Here is a 27,243-nt window from a genome sequence, read left to right as displayed (position 1 = left end):
TGGTTTTCGCTCTAGCTGACCTTTCCCTTTAATCACTGACAAAACCTACCTTTCATTTCTTCTTACCCTAGCAGCTTTCAGCAAAGGACAGATTTCTTGGTCCATTGACATCGATCAACTAAATAGACCTCCTTCTTTCACTTTTGTCGTTTTCTTCCAAGTCAAAGAGCCCCATTAAGTGAGTGTTCCGCGAGAAAAGAGAGGCTGACATCTTTTCTTATCTATCTATTTTCGTAAATGAAGAAGATAAGTGAGAGCTTATTGACTGCATCTTCTAAGAAGGGCTTGGAAGAAGAAATAGAATCTCCTTTCTAGTTCGAGAAAAGGTCCCATCCTTCAATATCATGATTGGCTCGACCAGGCCAGATCATGAGTGAAATATCATGATCGGGTCGACCAGGCCAGATCATGTGTGAATAGAAAATAGAAAATGTACATAGCAGTTCCAGCTGAAATACTTGGAATAATTCTACCACTTCTACTAGGAGTAGCCTTTTTAGCGCTAGCTGAACGTAAAGTAATGGCTTTTGTGCAACGTCGAAAGGGTCCTGATGTAGTGAGATCGTTTGGATTTTTACAACCTCTAGCAGATGGTTTTAAATTGATTATAAATGAACCTATTTCACCAAGTAGTTCAAATTTCTCCCTTTTTAGAATGGCTCTAGTGGCTACATTTATGTTAAGTCTGGTCGCTCGGGCCGTTGTACCTTTTGATTATGGTATGGTATTGTCAGATCCGAACATAGGGCTACTTTATTTGTTTGCCATATCTTTGCTAGGTGTTTATGGAATTATTATAGCAGGTCGGTCTAGTAATTAGGGTGCGGTCGTTCGGTCGCCTATGATACTAGGACCAATAGGTCAAAAATGGGTTTGTGCCGCAGGTGTTGAATGATCCACTCTACCCAGGTGTGGGCTTACAGGGCTCATAAAGCCTTTCTTTCATTCAACAAGAGGGCCCTGGTCGGTCACTTTTCTGGGCCAGGATCGATAAGTGGAAGGGAAGTCATAAAAAGATATCTTGATCTTCGCACCTCAGAGCAAGAGGCTTGTCAAGTTGGCCTAAAATTTTCATTATGATTCATTATTCTATAGAAAAATCTATATAATGAAGATAGAAATAAAAAGATTCGTTGTCTTTTAACCGGCTGTTCTTCTTTGTCAACGCTACTAAGGACCTATAAGTTCGCAATAATGAAAATTGGTTGTTAAAAAAAAAAAAGAAAAAAAAGAAAAGGCGCTATTTAGCCCTACATTAGTAGAAGTAAGCGGCTGAGTTATCCTAGCCTACACTAAAAGTGGTAAAGTAGGGTATATAGTAGGCGAGCGAGTTAGCGAAGACGCTTAGGCTAATAAAAAAAAAGCGTCGGTGCGTAGCCTTCATTCTACTACGCTATGAAAAGGTTACGAGATCACTTAGCTCGACGTTAGAAGAGTCAAGGGGGAACGCCATACCTACTTAGAAGAACCACTGTTCGCTGACTTTCTAAGGTCTAACCTTTCGCCCCCTACTGAAAAGGGGCACTTAGCTTTGTACCACTGCTAGACTACTTAAGATTTCAAAGCAAACCTACTTAGTTTCGCAAGCCTTTGTCATTGTCAGTCAACTAAGTAGGGCCTGAGGCCCCCTGTGAATCCGTAAATCTGAGGAGCATGCCGCAACAAAAGGATGGTCCCCTATGCATTTCATTCTTTCCGGAAGGGAAAAAAAGAAGTACCCCCCATCATAGTGAACCTCTCCTTGTGATCGGGATGAGGTAGATGCCTCCCAGCCGGGGGGCGGATCAAATCGGAGTTTCCTTAGGTAGCCACCGACCTACAGTTATCCTTAAACTTTCGTGCTTGGTGGAGAAGAAGCGAACAAAGGTACGCTCGCGCTGTCTTGTTCTATGTCGCGAACTGGGATCGCTCGCCAGCTAGGTCAGATTGGAGCAGTATTGTATGAGAACATATTACCCATATTCGGGGACAAGGGGCGAAACGACCTCTCGATCTACTTACTGCAGCCCCGCAATGAAAACGTCGTCTAGGCGTTACCTGTTACTCCGATCTCCCCTACGCCTAGGACGTTGTCTGGGCCCACCAAGAGCCATAGTTAGTTGATATTTCCTTTTGGTAGTTTTTTCTCGTTGTTGATACCGGCAAGACCCAGCCAGATGATGTCTGCTGGTTGGTAGTGAGAGAACTCTTAGTACCTGCATACCCAAAAAGGGGCGTTGGTTAAAAAACAATCATTTTTCTCTTTCTTGCTCTCCCTTAGCAGCGGGAAAGGAGTCTATCTATCTGCCTAGCTTTGGTTGATTTCCCCAACGCAATCCACAGAAATTCCACGAATCCCTTAGTGGATAAGTCCGACGACTCAGCAGCAGTGCGGAATTTTCTTTCTCGTCTGCTGGATCTGATCTATAGTTAGGGGGCAATACATACTAAAAGGTTCGAAGAAGGATAATGAGTGAAGATCTGCCCCAGCCAAGTCGTCGACTACTGCGGTACCTGAACTGAATGCTCTGAGGTTGAAAGGCAAGTAGATAAGCAGATTCCTACCTGTATTTTTATTGTCTCGATTCGTCCACTGCTGCTACTGATAAGGGAAAAGGTTATGAAGTTGACTTCTTTGCCTTCTTGAAGGTGGTTGGGCATTAACCAACACAACAGTGAAACCCGATTTAGCTTTCGCTCCCTCCGCTTCCTCAGGGCCCTCACTTCCTCACTCAACTCACTCAGACGCTCGCCTCACCTCACTTCGCTCGCCTTGGGAGGAAGGCTACAGACGGTAGCGAATCTCAAAATACGAATAAGATCAGAAAGGCAATCATAAGAGCAAACAAGGCAATAGCTTAGGTTAGATAAAAACCTAAAATGGCATAACCAAACAATTTAGTATCCAATTACCGACTCCTTGCTACTGAATGGATCAACGAACTGAATATCTTTCCAATTCCGACTGCAGCTCCAGCTAAAGCAATTTTAGCAGTTCCAGCACCTATGACTTTTAAACCCTCTATAACATCTTTACAAGTTTTCATTTCAGTCTATTAATTGGAAGCAGGATTTTGATTCTTGAAAGCGAGTTAAGTGGCTCTGAGGGGCACGAACGGTATAACAATAAGTACTGATTCGGCTAGCTCGAACGTGGGAACGAAGGCTTGAATGTGAACAAATAGCTGACTCTTGCAAGTTTGTGGCCAGCGATCACCCTCTAAGCTATACGCTTGACAACGAACTAAAGGGCTCGAAGCAATAGAAGCTCTACAAAAAGTAATTCTTATGAATTTATGGCACAGTTCTTTAAGTTGGGTATAGGTAAAGTAAACAGTAAACAGCAAAGACTCCCTATATCGAACCCCATTTTTATATGCCTTAGTATAAAGAGCTGGCATAGTACATATCCATAAATATGTCTTTTTGACTGCGGCATAGCTATCCCGTAGTTTTCCTTTTCATAAGAGAAAGGATCATGTATATTATACGTAAGTTTCCCTATATCTAAGTATTTACCTTATATGCCATAAATTTACAGATGAGTCGGGATCCTAATCTTACTATTACAATTATAGGATCAGCTCTTATTTGCAATCTTCCTTAAAGAAAGTCTAAGGTAGTTGCAGGTCCATTTTCCTTTTTTTATAATGTGCGGGATTCCTCCTCTGAGTAGGCTTCTTCGTGCGTGCCATTCTAGGAGTCTTCATTTACTCCGGTATAAAGTTATATCAAGGTCAATAATTTCTTTCTGGTCCACCAAGAAAAAATGATTTTTTCAACTAAGGTTTATTTAAGTCCGCCACAGCATGCCTTTTCCGTCTATAGCGGATAGGTAATTTAGCTACCTCCGCAGCAACAATTGCTTCAGCGGGAGCTGTCATCGTGGGATTCGTAATAGTAAGCATTGTAACTGATACCGGGAGTTTAATATCTAGTTTTTTCTGCTTACGAAATGCTTACGCTTACCAAAAGGACTAGGACATCTTGTCAAAAGCAAAAGCGAGCGGTGACTCTATCGGAATCTATAAAACACGACTGGAACCCACAAATGAATCTGTCTTGTCTAGAGGTCTATGCCCTTAACCACTGCGTGTTTACTGACACACTATCCCACCTTAGGGTAGCCCCCCTTTTTTTCAAATAGAATACCTATCCTATTAGCCCTGAATAGCTCTGAAGCAGGAAAGATTCTTTGCTTTTCTACACTACATTCTGGATGGAAAGGAGATGGTTGTTGAACATCTTCCTGGGCCCCTTGCTTTGTACTCATCCCTTCTTCTTCCCCTCCGACCTATGCTATCCATTCTACTTGCAATATTATAATATTAGTCGGTCTTGGGTCTAGGAAATGCCAACAGAGAAGCAAGCCGAACCACCATAAGCGGATCCTGAGCATGAGTCAGTACGTCAACAATCATAAATAAAACCTCCATATAGCACATTTCCCAAAAGAAGGATTCTTTGTCAGGTCTTTCCAATGCCAGGGACAGCAGCAAACCACCTTTTTGATTCACAAATGATTGTGATTGTGGAGTTGAGGGTGCTAGACGACTCGGCGATTCTACCCTACCTTTTTCCGATTGCTGCTTGACGAGAAAAAACCGCATGTTTGGCTCTATATTAAGTTTTTTGGCTTAGTAAGCTCTTCTTTCTCTTTCAGACACTCTACCTCAGCAGGGAATCTAGTTTAGCAAGGTCCATAGGGTGAGATCGCTTGAAGCTGGGGCGCGTCTGGTGGTATCGTATATAAGATCACACGGCTGCTTTTAGGGGCGATCTGTTCATCCAACTCGAAAAATCGTAAGTAAGAGAAGAAGAAGAAGCTGACGCCCAAAATTCCCATGTCTTTCTTGGTTGGACCAACCGGCGAAAGAAGTCTTCCTGAATTTGAAGAGCAAGAACAAGTCTCTCCATTTTTTTGGGGGAGCAGAGCAGTCAAAGAATGAAACTGATCAAATGATTGTTCTAGAATGGCTATTTCTCACAATTGCTCCTTGTGATGCAGCGGAACCATGGCAATTTGGATCTCAAGACGCAGGAACACCTATGATGCAAGGAATAATAGACTTACATCACGATATCTTTTTCTTCCTCATTCTTATTTTGGTTTTCGTCTCACGGATCTTGGTTCGCGCTTTATGGCATTTCCAAAAAGAAAAAAATCCAATCCCGCAAAGGATTGTTCATGGAACTACTATCGAGATTCTTCGGACCATATTTCCTAGTATCATCCTGATGTTCATTGCTATACCATCATTTGCTCTCTTATACTCAATGGACGAGGTAGTAGTAAATCCAGCCATTACTATCAAAGCTATTGGACATCAATGGTATCGGAGTGCGCCTCTTCACGAGGGTGATTTTTAAGTGCAACGAAATGCCTTAAGAATATGGTTCGCGAAGCATCCGGCTTACCGGTAATCTCCCATTCCCTCCGTCGAGAGACATAAATAACTATAGCATGCCAGAAACGGGGAGTTGAGATGGTTAGACCTATACCCCGAAATGCACCCAACAAAGAAGCCTATGGTTCCATCTTGTTGTTGCTGGAGGTACGCATCCCTCTTCTCGGTGTGGAGCGATATACGAGAAATAGATGCTCAGCCTGAAATGTCCGATAACGGCCGCTGAAGTAGTGAATCTATCAGCACCATAGCTGTGGCATACAACTTTGGACCTAACGGCCGGCCCAGTAACCTTTCGGAATGGGGGATCCTCGTTGGCAACAATCACGATAGTAGTTGCGGAACTACTGGGCCGGGAGAGGACAACCTCTTGTTCCTGCTCCTCTTTCTTCGCTTCGAGAACGGAGGTCCTACGGTAGGGCAGGTACAAGCAACTTGACCGAAGGGGACCAGCGTTTCTACTCTTCCATCGAGGAGCCGTTCGCAGCGAGAAGCAAGGGATGTCGTGAACGGTGGGAGGTCACAGAGAATTTACCTATTCATAGAGTGATCATATGATCGATACAGGATATAGACTATCTCTTTCTTTATTCGATTCTTTTTCTGAAAATAAAAAAAGAAAAAAAAGAAGGGCGACTCAACTTCTCAGCTAGAGTTGGGGGTGGGACTTGTTGGCATAATGTTTGATCCCCTTTTTTTTGTCACTCGTTCTAATCAATATCTTAGATCTGATCCAGATCTATTCATTGATATTAATTATACGGATCTAACTCTTTAATACCTTAGCTTGATTGTTAGTAGTATATATATATTATCAATAAGATTAACGTGAAGCTTGTGAGAGAGAGAGAGAGAGAGAGAGAATACTTTAAATTTTCTGAATAATGTTAATTCTCTCAAAATTTCAACACTTTACAAGTGAACAGTGGTTCACTATTTATTGAAGACGATCTGGTTCGCTAACATCCCCTAGCGAACCAGCATCCCCTTCGTTAAATAACTTAACTTAACGAACCACCCCCTGATTCGTTAACATCCCCTAACGAATCAGGAGGGAATACATTATAAAGTCCTAGTTCGCTAACATCCCTAGCGAACTAGACTTAACCTTAACGAACTAGTCTTAGTTCGCTAACATTCCTAGCGAACTAGACTAAACATAACGAATTAGATAAATAACATTAAAATATTACATTAAAATAATCAAATAAACATTAATGATAATTACAAAGACTCGAGACGAAAAACCGTGCACTAACAGACACCCCCTCGTCTTGAGCTCTTTGTCTTTAACTTATTTGAAACGTTTTGTCTGCCAATCTCTGCAACTATGAATCCCATGTTCATGGCATACACGAACGACACGTTGGAATTGAATAGCCCGGTCGTAATCTTCTTGGCAATCAAACAAAATCTGCTTCCTGTGTAGCACGTCATTGTCTGTCTCTGATAAATTAACCAACCACATCGGATCGATTATCTTGATGAGCTCAGTCTGTAGTCCTCGACCACGAACAATAACGGCCTCCCAGTACGATTGTCATAGTACCAACGGTTGAAAGACAAATAAATATCTTGCGGCATTGTCTTCACAGGAACTCTTTTCATTGTCTTTGGTGGCTTCACTTTCAAAACAAGTTTCTTCCAGCCGGTTCATGGATCAATCTCATCAGTACGTTTACGTCTTGGGACCTGGGGCTTGAAGAACTTGAAGCCATGATTGACCTCGAACAGTAAGTGTTGATGAAACCACTCAGCAGTTCGGTTGCCCCCACGATTGATAAATGGACGTCTCGCGAGGGTGCGTACATCCCAAGGCGGTAGTGTTAGAACATCCATTATCCTCTCGTAATATTGCACACCTTTTTCCCATTTAACAATACATACCTTAAGGTCTGAATCATAGAGCCAGGAGACAGTATCACCATGTACCTTAGAAACAGTCTTGAAGGTAGTCATTTGATTTGCCTCAATCCAAGCAGCAGCGGTATCCTTTCTTTCTTTATCTACATATCGAAAAGCACTGATGATCTTACCCACTTTCTGGCGTTTGAACCATCTTTCAATGTCATCATCAGTCACTTCTTTGAGTGAAGGAACCATTCGCTGCACAATCTTCTTCAGATCATCCTCAGTTTCTTTAATTACGTCTTCATGAAATACTGGAGCACCTTGATCAACATTTGCGTGTTGATACAAGTCCGGATACTCATCAGCTGTAACGTCTTCCATCTCAATCTCCTCGTTCTCATAAATAAATCTGTATTCATAAATAATGGATCATCTTCCATTTCGTTCTCATTGATCACTTCGACATCGGGCTCACTCTCTAATGCAGTCAGCTGATCGTCATTTAGCCCAAGTAGAATCGAGATCTGCTCCCTTGTCAAAGATCTAACCACAAACTCACCGATCTGTATCTCATCTTTGTTCACCATACTTTTAACTATCCCCAATTCGTCAATAAATATCACCTTGTTAGCCTCAATCATTTCTATCGGCTTGGCAGCTGTTGGATCTTGAAATGAAATTATCTGCTTGTTTGAATCATCAGCGCCACTCACACCAGCTCCAGATGATGAACCATGCGATTGTTTAGGCTCACCTCCTGCATCAGACTCGTCAGGATCATCATCATCATTTTTGAGTTTCTTGAGGGCATCCTCTTTACAAGTTAATTGTAAAATTAACTCAACTTGTTCTTTTAATTTCACCCCCTGAGACTCAACAATCGCACGCAACGACTTGGTCTCCTTCTGACAGAACGAAATGTAACTCATCATTTTTCGTTGATTCTCCATGAGTCATTCTTGATTGAGTCGGTCAGCTGCCATTTGATTTTCATATAAGTGTAACAGATTAAGCAGCATTTCCGTTTGACGTCCAGGTGACAAATTGTATACAGATGGATGAACTGGTTGAATAGGTTCCTGAGGCCGAGTGATTCTCATGAAAGAGACATCACTAGGCAGAGGCGGAGGAAAAGTAGTTGTTGGAAGAGGAGGAGGTCCCATTGTAGTGGTGGAAGAAACAGTTGACAGTACAGCAGGAGGCCTCGGTATTTCGGTCAAAGCCATTTGAGGAATTAAACCGAGCCTCTCATTAGACACCATCGTCGTTGTCAAGGTGAGCATCGGAGTGCTAGTAGTTAGCGGCACCCCCGAGCTTTGAGTAGTTGATTGACGAGGTGGTGGTTCACCAATAATTACACCAGCCTCAGAGGACACACGGGGCTTCTTTGTTGGCTCATCAGTAGCTACAGCCTTACCCTTTCGTTTTCTATCTTGCTGAGCATTCATGGTGGCAGCTAGAGCAACATCAACTACATCTTGTTGTTCTTTTAGAGCTCGCTCACCAGCTCCATCATCACCATCACCATCGTTACCATCATCATCCCCACCATCATTGTTCCCACCTTCTCCCCCTTCACGCTCGGAATCCGAGTCATCATGGATCCAGCGCTCATTAGGAGGACATACATATTCTGGCTTGATTATATGACCAATCATCCTTTTGTCTTGTGGCTTATCCTTTCAATAAATCAACATCCGATGCACCGTTTCAGCTTTCATATGTTCCATATCAAGAACATCGTCCACCAACGATCGATCAATCACCAAATCCGGTATCAAATCTTGAATAATTAATTGTAGAAAGCGTGGATACATCAAGAACTTTTTTGTCGGTAGAGTTTGCTGAACTTGCTCTTTCAAATGATCAAAGATGAGTTCTGAATAGTTGAATGGCTTGTTCAGGATTAAAGCAACAAATGTCGATTGTAAGCTCAGTCTACATTCATCGAAACCACCGCGACGTCCACTCAAGTAATGAAGCAAGACATGCAACAAATACTTGTAAGGTGGACACAACCCATTCTTGTTCAACATTGATCGACGAATATCACCCCTAAAATTTAATCTTGTGAATAACCCCCTAACCAGCGTCCTGTTAAATTCACTCGGGTAATCGTCACTGTCGTCAAACTGAAGTACCCGACGAATGACCTCAACATCAATCGTGATCGGAAGCTGATTAATTGTAGCTTGAACCAGATTACTTTCCTCAACATATACTGCTGTGTTCCAGAACTGCCTGATAATACTATGATACACCTTAGGTTTGGCATTGATTGCATAATGTATCGTTGAACGGCGTAAGAAATTCAACATAGCTCCGAACGTCCTTAAATCAGCCACGTCGTGATCAACATAAGCACAGATATTGTGCTTCTTATCAAATGGTAATAAAACCATATCAGCCTGTTGAGCTTGTTGTGGTGGTTGTCCTTGTGGTTGTTCCTGTGACGATTGTTCTTGTTGCGGTTGAATTTGTTGTTCTTGATCAGCCATTGTTACTATATAAATTAAAAACAGAATATAAGAATAGGTAACACGCAATTAAAAAAATGTATTTAATCTAGTTACGCGTATTAGACGATTTAAATCCTTTAATTAAATTGACTGAATATTCAATTTAGTTAATTAATTAAAGGCTTTTTTTTTTTAACTGTCATTCGTTAACAATCACATGATTCGTTATACAAAGATAACGAATCAGGCGATTCGCTATCAAGTAAATAACTTAACGAACTGGACCTAGCGAATCACTAATTAAGTTAACGAACTAAACTCTAGTTCGATATATTTTAAGCGAATCAAACTCTGATTCTTGTGACGTCTTATTCGCTAAACTAGTTCGTGAAAAATCTTAACGAATTGGACACGAAACAGTTCCAATTCGCTAAGACTAACGAATGGTCAAAATTAAGTCTTTTTCTTTGACTTCACAAAGTCAAGGTCAAAATTATCAAGAACAATAATAGTCAACATCTTAATCCAGATTCAATTCGGCCATAATCATCGTTGAACTATCACGATAATCAGCTCGTTGAGCTCAGAAACACATTCGTTAATTGTAGGTGAATGAGATTGAGACTCATTACCTAAGTGTACTAAGGATCAACGAACCAACAGCAATCATCAAGAATACACAACAATAATTAACCCAGCAAACAATATTCAAATGATTATTAGAGTCCACTAAGGGTATCGAAAAGGGATTCCGATCAAAATTATATCAAAATCAGACAATTAAAAACATAAATTATACACAAAACGAATTCCAAAAGTTCAAAACCCTTGTTGACGAAATATCATAATTTAACAGGCAATACATGACCATTGTTGACGAAATTGATATCGCCTAGATCAGTTATACCTTAGAAACTCAAATTGATCTTTGAAATGATCAAACTTAAAGATCGAAAATATCAGAGAGAATTTGAACAGTTTCTGAAAGATGAAGAACGAAGACGAATAGTGGAATCCTATTCGTTATCTTGTCTTATCAAACCCTAGGCACAACTTGCACGAATCAGACGATTCGTATAACTTAAATTTAGCGAATTAGCCCATTCGCTAACTCAATTCGTTACTTAGGTTAGCGAATCACAATGTGATTCGTTAAATTAAAGATAGCGAATCAAGACATGATTCGTGTCATGATTCGTTAAATATGTATAACGAAGGGATGATTCGTTACAGAGTGCGGAAGCGAATTAGGTTAGCGAACCAGAAGCTAGATCGCTAAAGAATCATCAAGTTCGTTAACCATATATAACGAATTGGATTTTAGCGAATTAAACCCTTTTATTTAATTTAAAATTAAATAAATAAATGAATAAATTAATTAATGAAATAAATCAATAAGTTAAATTATCGAGAAACCTTTATATCCCGACAACCTAATACGTTAAAATTGTTTCAGATTACCGAAACTTAACTTAAAAATTATTTAAAAAAATTTAGTATAAAGAAAACGAAAATATTTTTGGTATTTTGTAAAAATTAAAGAATTAACGAATGTATTTACTGAAAAATATCCGAACTATTAAAAATAAAATAATCTATTTGTATTTTTCAAAGATTTTATTAAAAACAGTACATATTTTTGTAATTTTGTCGAGTTTGAGCAGAGAATCATATTGACCAAACTGCCCTTCCATCACAGTTTTATATTTCAGCGATATTGTGATTGGCGATAAGTCAGTCATTGGTATGTTGTCCATATAAATCTAATAACACACATTCAAGTATTTTTGTGATATGATTAAATAGTTCCATTATAGCATAGAATATCAGAAATTATCAGCCTCTAATCTCGGTTCAAGCTTAATTTGATTTTTGCCAAATCACCACAACTTGACTTAAACCATTATATTGTTGATCAAAATTTTTAATACCAATTGTAGAAATTTTGAGCAATGCATCAAGTTTCCTTTACTGTGAGTGAGTATGCACGAGTCCATCTGTCGGCTTACATACATTGTATCCCCTGGGGTCCGTTTCTTAATGGTATTAAGACGCACGCAAGGGAGGAACAATTGTATGTCTAACAGCGGATTTTGATCAAGTCAGTAATGTAAATTGTACGAGGTACAGCGGTGATCAAGTTTAATGACTTTGGGTTTGCTCTAGAAAGCGAGTGAAATATTCATGCATATGAATACCCAGATGGTTAAGCCGCATAAAGACTCACAATGTTCTGAATCCTAACGCTTGTTATTTGCTTTATTTGATTTTGGGTGATCAACAAATATATGGCTTGAGTATGACTGGTTATTACATTTCTGCCATCCTCACCAAGACTTTTGCTAGAGACTAACACCCCTTTCAATTTGGCGTTTCTTTATGTTTATATCACATACTTTACTCTACTGGGTTGTTTTAAGACCTACCAATGCACCAATACAATTAAGCACACAGTGTTTTAAACTTACTTTTTGCTGAACTTGGGGTCAAGATAATCAATGTACTATCATTTTCTCTTTTTGCTTCAAAAAACTCAAAATTTTGAGGAGCATAAAAAACAAAATAAAGATAACTTAATCGCCCCAGTTAACTTAAGAGAATAAATTAATGGCTAACCTTCAATGAACAAGTGAATCATAGGACCAAGACATGCAAGCATGCTTCACAAACTTAAATAACCGACATAATTTTCAGCGAGAAAATAATCTAAAAATCTTTTTGGTTTTTCTTTGTACAAAATTTTAAAAAAAATATTTTTGTCTTTTTCAAATTTCTTACAAACGAAATAATCTTCACAATATTTTTGGATTTTCGGATTTTTCTGTACAAAACATAAATCACATTCTTTTTGGTTTTTCAGAATTTTAAAATGTTTTTGATTTTTCTAAATTTTAAAGGAAAAGACAATTTAAGAACAGAAATCATAATATTTTTTTTTTTAATTTTGAAAAGATTTTTTTAATGGTTTTGGATTTTACCTATACAAACGAAAACACATTCTTTTTGTATTTTCTATACTTTTCACCCCCTAAAATCTAAAACATAAAAAATTAGACTAAATCTATAAAGCAATTAAAAAATAATTATCCTAATTTTAGGATCTCAGCAAGGGTGTTCAATCCATTTAAACCAAGCAAAAAAACAAAACGTGTTTTATCAAACGCTTTGGTAAACAGATAGGCTTTTTGAAAATCAGTGTGTACTTTCTCAAGATCAATTAATTTCTTTTCATAACAATCCCGTATAAAATGATATCGAATCTCGATATATTACGTTTTAGAATGTTGTACCGGATTCTTGGTGATACTAATCGCAGCAGAATTATCAATCAAGATGGGAGTAGTAAGAAACTTCAAACCGTAGTCGCGAAGATGTTGTTGTATCCACAGAACCTGGGAACAGCAACTCGAGGCTGCAACATATTCAGCTTCGGCGGTTGAAGTAGAGACCGTTGTCTGCTTCTTACACTGCCAGGAAACAAGCCGGATTCCTAAGAATTGACATCCTGCAGTCGTTGATTTGAAGTTGATCTTGCATCCTCCATAATCTGAGTCTGAATAGGCGGTAAAATCGAAAGTATTATCTTTGGGGTACCATAACCCGATGTCAGGATTTCCCCGTAGATATTGCAAAATACGCTTGACCGCTGCCAGGTGAGTCACTCGGGGACTAACTTGGTACCTAGCACACACACAAATAGCAAACATTATGTCGGGTCGAGAAGCAGTTAAATACATTAGATAACCAATCATAGCACGATAAAGGGTCGGATCAACGGTATCCTCCAATTCATCCGGTGATAAATTGTGACCCACTGGAAGAGGATTTGAAGGGATTTTTTCGGCAGTTATCTTGAATCGGCTCAAGACATCGTTCGTATATTTAGTCTGATGAATGAAGATTCCCTTATCAGATTGATGAACCTGCAGCCCTAAAAAGAAATTCATCTCTCCCATCGAGCTCATTTCGAACTTTGTTTGCATGGACTTCTCGAACTCCTTACATAAAGTGTTGTTTGTAGACCCAAAAATAATATCATCAACATAAATCTGGACTAGAAGAAGATCATCACCAATAGTTTTATGAAATAAAGTGCAGTCAACAGTTCCTCGTTTGAAGCCATTATCAGTCAGATGGTCAGCGAGCGTGCCATACCAAGCTCTCGGAGCTTGATGTAGACCATACAGGGCCTTGTTTAAACGGTAAACACGGTCTGGATAATCAGGATCTTCAAAACCAGGTGGTTGTTGAACAAACACTTCCTCATGTAGTTCACCATTGAGAAAAGAACTTTTAACATCCATTTGATAAACCTTGATATTATTGTAAGCAGCATAAGCCAGGAAGATTCGAATCGACTCTAATCTTGCAACTGGAGCATATACCTCAGTATAATCAATACCCTCTTCCTGATGAAAACCTTGCACCACTAGACTTGCTTTGTTTCTGACAATCACCCCTCGATCGTCCTATTTACATTTAAATACCCACTTCGTTGGAATAGCTTTCTTGACCCTAGAAGGCTTGTCTATTAAATCCCAAACACCCAATCGTGCAAATTGCTGTAATTCCTCTTGCATAGCTTCTACCCAAGAAGAATCTTCAAGAGCCTTACCAGCTGTCGTTGGCTCAACTTGAGATAGAAAGCAATTGAATTTAGCAATATTCACAATTCCCGAAGAGTGTAAATTAGAGTAAGCACACAATAAATTATTGTCGCTTGACGAAGCAACTTGATGACGTGTACGAACGCCCACATCAAGTTCGCCAATGATATTGTCCTGTGGATGATATCCATGAATCCGAAGAGTAGGATTTTAAGGAACAACAACATTATCAAATAAATTAGTGTAATGTTCACCCAACTCGGGAGATGAAGCATTATCACTATCAAGATCAATAACTTGAATCTCAGCTTGATCATCATCAGAAGAGATAGAAGCACTATCAATAACAACTGGAGGAACAACTTGAGGTTCTTCAGTTGTAGCATCTGGTTGAACTTCATCTGCATTAGAACTTGAAGAGCTTGGAATGTTCAAGTGTTCTTTAAAGTATGCTCTAACCAGATCTTCATCAATGTGATCAGTCGAAGGAGTAAAAGAATTAAATAAACTATCGTAATCAAACATCCAATCTGGACCTTTCCCTTGATGAGGAGTTGTGTACTTTTGACAGTCGACATGGTACCATTCTTCAACACAGCCAGATGTAAAATTAAATTCTCTTTTCTTTGGAGACGCATATCCCAAGAAATATCCTTCGATAGCCTTTTCATCAAATTTACCCGAATCCTTCTTTAACATTGTACACGGACACCCAAATGGTTCCTAGTACTTTAAATTAGGTTTTCTGTTATTTAATATTTCGTAGCTTGTCTTCTTGAGTCATTTTACTGTTAGAACCCGATTAAGTGTATAACAAGCTGTGTTCACCGCTTCATTAAAAAATTGAATAGGAAGCTTTGAATCAGCAAGCATTGTCGTGCAGCTTCAATCAGAGTTCTATTTTTCCTTTCAACAACACCGTTTTGTTGTGGTACATAAGGTGCACTATATTCTCGGTGAATTCCCTTTTGAATACAGAAGAAATCCAAAATAGTGTTTTTGAATTCAGTACTATTATCACTTCGAATTCTCCTCACCTTTTGTTTATACAGTGATTCTATCTTAGTAATAAGGTTTTGTACCAAAACAGATGTTTGATCTTTTGAACTCATAAATAACACCCATGAATATCTTGAATAATCATCTGTCACTACAAGACAATACCAGTGTCAAGAAATACTCACACGATTCACTGGACCAAACAAATCCATATGAAGTCGTTCAAGAGGAGTATTAATGGAATTCAATAACTTAGAAGGATGTGTCTTCTTCTTCTGTTTACCCTTCTTGCATGCAACACAGTGATCAGATAACTTAAAGTTCTTTAACGAGACACCCTCAACTAAATTATTTGCCATTAAATAATTCATCTTTCAAACATGAATGTGACCTATTCTTCTATGCCATAGAATCGAGACTTTCTCGGTTGCTTTCGAGACAAAACATGTTTCGATCGATGTTGATATCTTAGAACTCATGTTTAAGACATAAATATCATTTGATCGTGGTGATCGTATGACAACCATGTCCTCGGGAATAATAAAACCCGGTTTCAAGATAAGACACTCTTTGTCAGTAAATATTGTAGTGTACTTTTTATCACAAATCTGCGATACACTCAATAAGTTATGATCAACCTTATCGCAATAATTCACTTTCTCAAACGTATTGTGACCATTTGAAACTTCACCCTCTTGTGTGATCATGCCCCCAGAATTCCCAGCAAACGCTACATAACCTCCTTGAATATTTCTTACGTTGGCTAATAGGTCAAGATTTCCAGTGATATGACGAGAACATCCGCTATCCATGATCCAGTTTTCACCAGAAATGATCTTGGATGAACCCTACACATAAACAAAAGTGATTAGTTCAAAAAAGCAGCCCAGGCCTCAGTCTTGGGCACCTTTTGGTTTTCTCTTTGATCATTAACTTTAACAGTTTTCAATTGTTGTTCAGCCACTTGTGAAGAAGTTACAGGCTTCTTAGACTTTCGTCTTAAGTATGCTGCTTGAACCATGTTTGAATTTCTGTTTTGACATATAGGTTCAGTTGGAATGAATTTTGGTTGACAGTGTGTCTCATTGATCTGAAACACCTTCTAAGGATTCACATCAGAGAATAAAATATGAGTATCATCAGCAAACGACACTGGTCGTTTCAGAATCTCCTTAACCACTGGAATTGGCTTAGATTTGTCCTAGAGAAAAGGATGAAGATTCTGATAGTTCTGTTGACTGCAATTTCTCACAACATGACCTTGTTGACCGCATAAAAAACACGTTCGCATGTCTACATGATGATGTTTAGAAGAAATTGGAATAGGTGATGCAGATGATTGATGATGACTCACATTTTTAGTCATGCTCTTAGCAAACTCATCAGATAATTCAAATTTCTTCTTTAAATAAAAATCTAAATTAGAACAGTTTGAAAAACTTTTTAGTGTATCTGTTCCAGTTGACTTAACAAAATTAATCTTCTTAGCTTGTTTTAAAAATTGTTTTGCCTTAGTCAGTGGATCACACTGAACTGATGTTTTCGTTTGAGCATACACACGTCCAAGTTCTTGAATTTTTGAAGTTTCATTGACAAAAACACTCTCAATAAGTTCAGGTTTGATAATACTTATTGGAATGTCTTTTTCAGTGAACATTGTGTCCATTCCTTTTAACTTAAAAACTCTAGAAGCAGATGGCTTAGAACTAGAAGGATTAATGAAACGCATTAAATCCTCATCAGAAATTTTCGGTTTAACTGACTTCTTTGCCTTCATAGAGTTCACTTTCTTTGAATTTTCCTTTGTCGCTTGAGGTTTGTGTGAACTATACACTGCTTCCTCAAATTCTTGAGGTTCGCACAGAATATGATTAGAACTGGGAATGTTCTTATTCTTGTGTATAATCTCTGGTTCAAACACATCCTCGATAATGACGTCGTCATTGTGTTCAACAAACACCTTTTTGCTTTGGACATGAGATTTTTGAGTAGCAACGTGGGGTTTAACAATTTCAGGTTTAATCATTTTAGATTTTCCAGAAATCACAGATTCCTTTTGAATCAAATCCTCTTCTTTTCTTGCAAAAGTATTAATTTTATAATCATTATGAAAAGGTGGTGGAATTTCAACAAAACGAATACCTTTCTTAGAATCTTTATGTTTTCCAGAAACTTCAATAATTTCATTCAATAAAAATGAAGAATTTCGAAATTTACCCAACTTGTTCTTCAACTCAAGAACCTCATTCTCAAGCTCAGTTATCTTAGAACGATGTTTCAAGATTTCATGAAACTTTTGGTCATTAATGGTCATTTTCACAGATAACTCGGCTTTGAGATCATGATTACTTGTCGACAATGCTTCAATCTTTTCTCGAGATTTCATTTGAGACACAAGAGATTGTCGATAAGTGCCCTTAAGAGAAGCAATTTCTATTATAAGATTATCATTTTGATTTTTTAAATCTTCTAACTTAGAGTTGTTAGATTCACAGTCAACACATGATGCTTTAACAAATGATGTAGAAGAAATAGAATTACTAACCTCATTGATCTTAGCCATGCAAGCAAACATTGATTCAGAAGACTTGTCGTAAGAATCGTCAGAATCAGATCCAGAATCATTATCTGAAGACATCACACTAGCAGTAGCATCTTGACAATCTTCATGTAACCCAAACATAGCTAAATTTGCTAGAACATCATTGCATAGTAGCCGTTGTGACCAATCAGTCCCATCTGCTAACATTGCTTGTGTTGTTGAAGAAGATGGTTTCTTTTCATCATCACTTCCCCGTGGTGAAGAAGCATTTTGATTTTGACCACGAGGTCCAGTGTATTCTTTTCTTGGTTTGTCACATTCCTTTGCGAAATGCCCGAATTCTTGACAATTATAACACTTCACCTTCAATTTGTCAAAACCTAACTTCTTGTTTAACGCTGGAAGATCTTTTCCAGTTCTCTGCATGAATCTTTTAACTTTACGAAAAATCATGGCCATATTCCATTTCAAATCCATGATCTCTAGATCATCCGGATCTATCTGATCATAATCCTCATCTGTTAACTCACTCGTGGAAATTTTACTACTCACCAAGTTTTCATATGAAGACATAAATGCCGTCAGAAAAGCAAAGTTTTGCTTAACTTCCTTCATATTCACACTAGGTGGTGAGCAAATGGATTAGTACTAGTAGAACTTCCTGAACCACCTGAATTACCAGCAGAGTAAAAACAAACTTTTGGATCATTAAATATAGCAGATTCTTTTTCACTTGCGGCATGAGTAAGAAAAGCAGTGATAGGTGAAATCGTTGAACTCAGAGGCATACTTCCACCATAGAAAGCCGGATCTTGATTTTCTTTGGAAGATTTTTGACACTTAAGATCATATTCTCTAGCTTCGATCTTTTGCAGAAATTCAAGTGCTGTCAAATCTTCATTCAGAAAATAATCATTCTCTTTCAAAACCATGAGAAATGTTGAATAGGAACTAGGAAGCACACTCTTGATAGTGTCAATTTTATCTCTTTCAGAAATTTCCATTTTCATTTTATCCATTTCAGCAATTAAGTGACTAAATCTTGAAGTCATCTCTTCAACTGTTTCTCCTTTCAATAAATTAAAGTTTCGAAATTGAAACTTGAGCATCACTTTCTTACTCTCAGCCGTGTTTCCCATGCTTCTCATCCACAGATGTTGAAACAAAGATGCACATCTCTTGATACTTCCAACTTGATGAAAAATATTCTCAGGTAAAGCCATAGTCAAAGTAGAATATGCTTTTATCTCGATTTCTAAAGCTTTCTTCTCTTCTTATGAGTATTGAGAAACAGCTTTAGGAGTATACCCAATAGTATCATCACCAATCATTGGTGCAACATAAACCTCATCAAGACAATAAGAACAGTCAGGATGAAAAAATCCCAAATGTGCACGAAACCGAGGTTCCAATTTGGCAAAGTCACTGAACTTCATCAATCTTGGACATTTAGAATGTGAACCTATCTCGGTATCAAGTTGCAACATTTGTTGCATACATACCAGCCATCTTTGAAAACTTAATCAAATTATAAAATATCTTAACGAATCAGTGAATCAGCAATAGCGAACTATGAACAGTTGTAGCGAACTGTGAACAGTTTTAGCGAATCAAGGCTTAACGAATCAAGTCGTAACGAATGAGGTGAATGAGTTAGCGAATCAAAAGTCAACCTAGCGAGTCAACTTAATGAATCACAAATAAATTTAACGAATCACCCAAATGGCGAAACAGATAACGAATGTGATGAAGGTTTAACGAATCACAAGTCAACTTAACGAATTGACCAAACGAATTGACCAAGTCAACTTAACGAATTGATCAAGCGAATTGACCAAGTCAACTTAAGGAATTGATCAAGCGAATTGACCAAGTCAACATGACGAATTGATCAAGCGAATTGACCAAGTCAACTTAACGAATTACTAAGGAGAGCTTAGCGAATTAAGATAACGAATTAGTTACAGTGTATTAGTGAATCACACTATAACGAATTATACTATAACGAATCAGGTTGTTACAACGGTTTGTAACAAACTTGATTCCTTTCTGCCACGTGGCAAAAAGTTGTTAGAGCACAAATTCCAAGACAACCACGTGTCAAACGAATCAGTTATCTAGTTAACGAACTAGATAACACGAATTAATTAACCCACACGAATCAGTTAGCGAACTGATTAGCGAATGGTAAGAATTGATAGCGAATCAAATTAAAGACATAGCGAATCACTTGAAACTTTATAGTGAATTGCATTCATCTTCAAATCTTCAAACATTCAAGAACAATTTTCCAGAAGTATGAAGATCAAACCTAGAAACTCATCAATTCCAGATCTGTAATACACACTCAATTCTTAACCAAAACTAACAAATAACATACAAAACTCTTCATAATCTCAACACGAATTCAACTCGACACATCTCGTAACCGATTATCACAATACACGAATCAATTTCAACCACAATTAATCCCCTGTTCACGGACTCAAACCGAAAACCCAATAAACATCACAAATCAAATCCACAATCCAATTCCACTCAATTGAACATCAATAATACCTTAATCGAAACCAGATTCACTCTAATCCATCCAGATTCAATCCAAATCAACCCAAATTGATTCAAATTCAAACCAAACAGAAAATAAACACAAAACTATAACTATAACAATCAAACCAAGTGAATTGAGCCCCGAATGCTCTGATACCACTTGTTTGATCCCCTTTTCTTTGTCACTCGTTCTAATCAATATCTTAGATCTGATCCAGATCTATTTATTGATATTAATTATACGGATCTAACTCTTTAATACCTTAGCTTGATTGTTAGTAGTATATATATATATTATCAATAAGATTAACCTGAAGCTTGTGAGAGAGAGAGAATACTTTAAATTTTCTGAATAATGTTAATTCTCTCAAAACTTCAACACTTTACAAGTGAACAATGGTTCACTATTTATAGAAGACGATCTGGTTCGCTAACATACCCTAGCGAACCAGCATCCCCTTCGTTAAATAATTAAACTTAACGAACCACCCCCTGATTCGTTAACATCCCCTAACGAATCAGGAGGGAATACATTATAAAGTCCTAGTTCGCTAACATCCCTAGCGAACTAGACTTAACCTTAACGAACTAGTCTTAGTTCGCTAACATTCCTAGCGAACTAGACTAAACATAACGAATTAGATAAATAACATTAAAATATTACATTAAAATAATCAAATAAACATTAATGATAATTACAAAGACTCGAGACACAAAACCGTGCACTAACACATAATGCAAGCTGGAACGTGGGAATTCGAGGTCTCATGAACTACTATTAAAAACCTACTTTTTTCTTTTTGGACAAACGATATCAGGTCAGGTCTATGGATGGATCCAGATCTACGGGCCGGCCGGCCCCGACAGATGAGCACAGGGAATCTATACTCGAGCGTTCAACTGGGCCCTGATAGGATAGGTGAGGAATCGTTCTTGATCTTTTTTATTGGGGCCTACAACTTCTCCGAGCCGACTAGCATCCCTTTCCACTGCGAACAAAGAAGACGACAATAGGATCAAATTCGCTTTCCATGGTGAACTGGTCGTCCCATACCTTCTGCCTGTCTCATATGTGTGGAACCAGGTCTTTTTCGGTTCCAGCCCCCTCGAATACATAGGGTAGGTAGGACTGGGTGAGAAAGGGTTCCCTGTTGCCAATAAACTTTCCCCGGCCTTCGATTACCCTTACTCATATAGGGTCTTACGGTCGGTACTAACTAAAGAAAAAGAGTCTTCTTTCTAAGAGTAGGCGTGGAGAGCTTTTTGCGGTAAAACTTGCAAGTACAGTTTGGGGGGAGACGGGCGTTGACCCAACCTTATGAGTATTCGGACTATAACAGTTCCGATGAACAGTCACTCACTTTTGACAGTTATACGATTCCAGAAGATGACTATAATTGGGTCAATTACGTTTATTAGAAGTTGACAATCGAGTGGTTGTACCAGCCAAAAGTCATCTACGTATTATTGTAACATCTGCTGATGTACTTCATAGTTGGGCTGTACCTTCCTCTGGTGTAAAATGTGATGCTGTACCTGGTCGTTTAAATCAAATCTCTATTTCGGTACAACGAGAAGGAGTTTACTATGGTCACTGCAGTGAGATTTGTGGAACTAATCATGCCTTTATGCGTGCACTCGGAAAGATAGGCGGACTGCTGAGCCCACTCTGGATCAGCAGCACCACAACAGGGTGCGAGCCACCCGAGAAGCAAGCTATTACAGCGAGCGGCTGGAGTAGTATGGGTTAGTTAAGAAAGAATTCCTGAGGCAATTCTTACTTGTTCATCGGCAACTGATCTAGCTCCTGAAATACATAACATTCTTGATCCTTCCTTTTACTAGTTTTCTCGGCTGGAATAAAAAAAGATTCTCCGCTCTGCTCCTACTCCTTCTTCTCCTTTAGGATAGGGTCGTCGTTGGTCCTTTTTTGCACTAAAAAACTAGTCAGAGCAACTAACTGTCTACGTACGAAATTTACGGAACAGGGATAAGAAACCAGGCGGGATAAAAGAAGAGCGTGGTATAGTGAGAAAGCTCACCCCTGCCTTTAGACGATAAAGCCTTCTTTTACATCCCATCCCTAGACAAATAAATAGGAAATGCTACAAGCCATTGTTGTTCTTTTGACGATGAACCACTCCGGTACAACAAGCTAAAGTGACCTCTACGCTTCGTCCCCGGTGCGTAGGGCCGCTCCCCGTCTGCTAGAGGGAGGACCAGAAAGTTTGTGTTAAGCATATAGTTGGTTCTTGTCTTGTTTAGGCATTTGGTGCCCTCTCTGCCGGCCCGCTTAGTGGCAGAGCCACCTTCTTTGGGGTCAGTGAGGAGGACAGGACAATCCCCCACTCTGGCGGTTTCTTTCTTTCATTCCAACCAGATTCTACCCGGCCCGGTCCTATTTCAAACAAAAGAAGCAAAGAAGGGAAATCCTCGTAAAGGCAGCAAGGCGTGTCGCCTTCTAATTGAGTAGTGAGTCTTCTTTGTACTCTCTACTTTTGTAATAGAAAGTATTCTCAAGCCTCACCCCTCCATGTATGTGAATTTTCCGAATCTAGTTATATGGACTGATCTTTTTCCGGGTCTATTTTGATAGATAGAGATAGACAGGAACTAAGCAATAAGAACAGAATGCCAAAGGCTTACTCCCTTTTCTCTCTACTCTATCTATGAAGGCTATGAAGGAATTCGTTCAAAGAATGCTTTTTGGTTGCACTTTTTTATTGAATAGGTCTTCTCCCTTCGATCCGCGAAATAGGCAAGCAGGAATCTTGTAACACCCCGTAACCGCAACGGAAACGTAAACGGGATGCAACAGACACCTCTGATATCAACCGCATTGTTTATAAAGAAAACTGAATGCATTAATATACTTCAAATTACATTATCTTGTATTCCATTACCGTCTAGGTGATACACACATCATACAATACGATACATAATTCTATCTGTTATAATGTATCCTAACATCCCGCACGCAAATCTTACACACATCAAGCACTTAGCACGTAAGCAATCACTTCATCTTAATTGTACCTGAAAAGCATGTGAGAAAACGGGTCAACTACGAATAGTTGGTGAGTTTCACAATTCGAGTAAACCATGATAAATCATTATCAAAATATAATATTATCTGGGGACACTGTTAACCCAGTACTGTACTCATTCTGTGGGCAACGTTAACCCAGAAACACTTCCAAAGACATCTGGGGACACAGTTAACCCAGTAACACTTCTAAAGACATCTGGGGACACTGTTAACCCAGTACTGTACCCATTCCGTACGATTCTCGTACAATCAAATATTTATAAATACACGCAAATCCATGCGTTCAGTATGTACTTAAACATCTCAGTAAAAACATGCTTCTGCCCCGAGAAAATATTCGAAAACAGTTCAGAAAAAGGGGCTCGTGAAACTCACCTTAGCACATGTAAGCAGGTAACAACAATCATTATCAGTTAACACGTCCAATCTGTAATATGATCCCTACGATCGTTACTATACACTCATTATTAATATAACTTTAACCAAGTAAACCGGTACATCTGGGGACACGGTTAACCCAGCACTGTTCCCGTTCTGGGGGCAATGTTAACCCAGAAACACTTCTCCGGACTCAGATTGTGATGTCGTTTAGAGTTCCATGGTCACAACTACTATTAGTCGTTTTTCTCGTTTTGCGTGCCTAGCACGGTTATCCGTTTTTACGTTTCAAAAATGAGTTTGGTCACACACGACCCGAAAGTAGTGGTTGACTGATAATTTAATTAAAGTTGTGAGATTTGAGCTCGGTTTAGACGCCCCGATTGGCCGCGGGTCCCGTTTCCGTCTTTGACGTACCAGAAACTGTTAAAATAGGTTAAAATTACTCAAATCATCCGAATTATGTTCGGATGATTTATTTTTACTTGTTTAACTCAATTATATGAAAATAGTTCATTTTTAGGGTTTTTATACACCAGTCAGCTCGCTTAAGCGAACTTCACCGGTTTACGCGTTTTAACTTTAAAAGTTTGATAATTAGCACAAATAATTATCCGTTTAATCTCGGATCTTGAAATTTTGCACAAATCACTTTTTAACAGTGGGGAATTTTATAAAAATATTTCCAGAATTAATTCTTGTATTTAAAATTTATTTATCTATTTTTAAACACCATTTAAACACTAAATATGTCGTAAATACCAAACGATCTTAGAAAATTTTCAAATTTCTCCTGGATGTCCCCTGCCATCCACATAGTCCCCTATAATTTTTCCAGAACCAAAATCTTCTTTTACATGCCATTTTCACTAAAACCGAGCTAGAAAACCCTAAAACTCGTTTAACCAAAAAGCCTACATAGACTTCTCCAACTGACCTCAAATTTTTTGTGTGATTTATACATGATATAAAAAGCTTATCTGCAATTTTCTAGAATTTTTCAGGATACTTAACTATTTTTCACCATTTTTAGCCAAAACCGAGCATTAAATTCACCAAATATTCATCCTTTATCCAAAAATTACCAAATATTCACAGACCTCTTATTTTCATGTGTAAAACACCCCTGTAAAATTTCATGACCTAACTCTAAACCATCAACAATCTGTCCCAAAACACATACACCGAACATAAACCGAATATACCTTTCGTTTTCCGCCACTACAAGCTACAAACTAGTCTTTCCGCCTTGTCTACCACTAAACACAGAGCCTACAAACAACATACCACAATACCAAGCAAGTTACACTCACGATCAAGCCATTTCTTTCATGGTTTCGGTTATGATTCCAAAAACAAAGATTTAACCGTAAAAATTCGTTTTTGATTCGTTTAACTCCTTTCTTGGACCAAGATCCCTTGTATAACCCGTATACATCACTTGATCACGCAAGAATCGGTTTTCATCTTTGAAACCTCATTTTCTTGCAAACAAACTCAAGAAACGAAGATGGAAACGTATATAACTCGATTATTTACCTTGTTTTCTTGCTAAAAACTCTCGGTTTTGGATCATGATCTTGAGAGGATTGATGAGCTTGGATGGATTGTTGTAAAAAAAAGAAATGAGAAAGGGGGTTGGACCCTTAGGTCCGATCGGATTAATGAGGGGGTGGGGTGGGACCCACCTCTCCATTCTAGGCCACATGTTTGGATTCTCGTAATCCGGATAATGTTTTGGATAATCTGGTTCAGTTCGTTTTTCGGTTAAATGTTTAATTCGTCTTAAAACGGGGTTAAAACGGTCGTTTTTCGGCTTAAAAATGAAATTTATATAAAACCGATTTAAGAACTTTAAAAACTTAAACCATGACATTTATTAACTTAAAACATCATATCATTAATTATCGCCCATCTTTTTCGGCTTGATCGATCATCTCTTGCTCGGTTTGGTATTAAAGGTTTCGTTTAATGCACCGACGTACTATTAATTCGAAATCCTTTTTCTGTGCTCTAATCCACTTATCCCGAAGCTTTAATACTTCGTAACATCACTAAATATCATATATCTCGTCTATAATTGAACCCTCGATTCGTTCGGGTTTCAATAACTATCGATCGATTAATCGCATATTCAATACGATGAATTATATATTCACGTACAATCAGTACAATGAACCATGTATTCTCGTATAATTACCATGGTAACTCATGTACCCGACATAAAATATGACGTAACTATCGTCTACCGGTTAGGGTATCCCTGGTTTCGTCGGAATCGTTACAAATCTCTCCCCCTTTCTGTTTATGGATAGAAAGAATATCTCCTTAGGAGAGTATTTTATGAGTTGACTGTAACCCGAAGGCTTCTTTCAATCGATCTAGTACGTAAGAAATAAGATCTTCGTATAGTTAGAATTAAAGCGAAACCACTAGGTTAGATCTCGTCTGTGATCCCTGGGCTTGTTAATTGAGAGAGAAACCCCTACTATTGATCGGGGCCTTCATTGAGTGCATTTTTGGCTCTTTGACATAGTAAGGCGGGAAGGCATGAGCAAGGCACTTACAAAGGCCTTTCACAGCTCAAATCCATGGATTAAGCCGCTAATCCCTTTTCTAGCAAAGTCCCAGCAGGCTACCTCATCGGGAAATTCAATTCTTTCACCGAACCCAGGGGGCACGATGAATACATTGATTATTTGGGTCCGATCATCGCTAGAGGCCCGTCGACTATAATACACTGTTCGAAATTGATTCATTTCTGCCGAAACAAAACGGGATTGGCTATCTTAACCTTAGCAGTTTTGCGAGCAAACGTAGACGAATGCTTGCAAGACCAGCAAAGCCCTACTTATTAGGAGGGAACTCTTTGGCACCTTAGAGAAATTCCTTTACCTAGGGAATCAAGTGGTAGTTGATCAATGAACTAATATCTTTCGGTATAGGGTGAAAGTAAGGGCTTGGGCATGGCACGAGGGTTGTTAAGCTCACATCCGTTGTTAGACTTTGTAAGAAATGCTGGATTGTGCCCTCCGAGCAGAAGGTGTCCTCAGGGCTTAGTTGGGTTTGAGTAGAAATCCTGATTACGTCGAGTGGAGAGGCCTTAGTGTTCAATGCACCACGTCCATCCTTATGGAATCCATCTGGACAACTTCCCCTTAAACCTTTTCCAACCCCAGAGAAGAGAACTTCGAGGATACGCGGTAGACATGCTTTTCCTAATAATCTTCAAACTTTTTGCTTATGTAATGGGGGAGGTACCGGCTGATGTCTTTGAAGACATTCAGAAGGACGTTCGAGATATGGAGGGGTGCTTTGGATTTGATCTGAGATGGGTTCATGCTAGGCTGGGTTCAGTTGCCAAGGAAAGATTTGATACTCATTATCTCGAGGAGTACGCCCAGACTTCAGCAGCGCTCGA

The 27,243-nt window shown here is 38.6% G+C and overlaps 1 pseudogene across 1 annotated transcript in view; it reads right to left on the bottom strand.

Annotated features, from left to right (window-relative positions):
* The window catches only part of LOC143533551 (putative mitochondrial protein ymf1), a 119,056-nt pseudogene that overhangs the window by 32,367 nt on the left and 59,446 nt on the right, over window positions 1-27,243 (bottom strand). The window contains exon 2 of the transcript XR_013135377.1: window positions 22,308-22,827. The product of XR_013135377.1 is annotated as a putative mitochondrial protein ymf1 (transcript). The remainder of the gene's footprint in view (window positions 1-22,307; window positions 22,828-27,243) is intronic.

This window comes from Bidens hawaiensis, unplaced genomic scaffold, assembly GCF_021521415.1.
Source record: "Bidens hawaiensis isolate Kalapana, Puna unplaced genomic scaffold, B.hawaiensis_p1.1 tig00009775_1, whole genome shotgun sequence".
In the NCBI taxonomy this organism is placed as follows: domain Eukaryota; kingdom Viridiplantae; phylum Streptophyta; class Magnoliopsida; order Asterales; family Asteraceae; genus Bidens; species Bidens hawaiensis.
The sequence above is the reverse complement of the archived record's forward strand: the minus strand, read 5'-3'. Positions and strand labels throughout refer to the sequence as shown.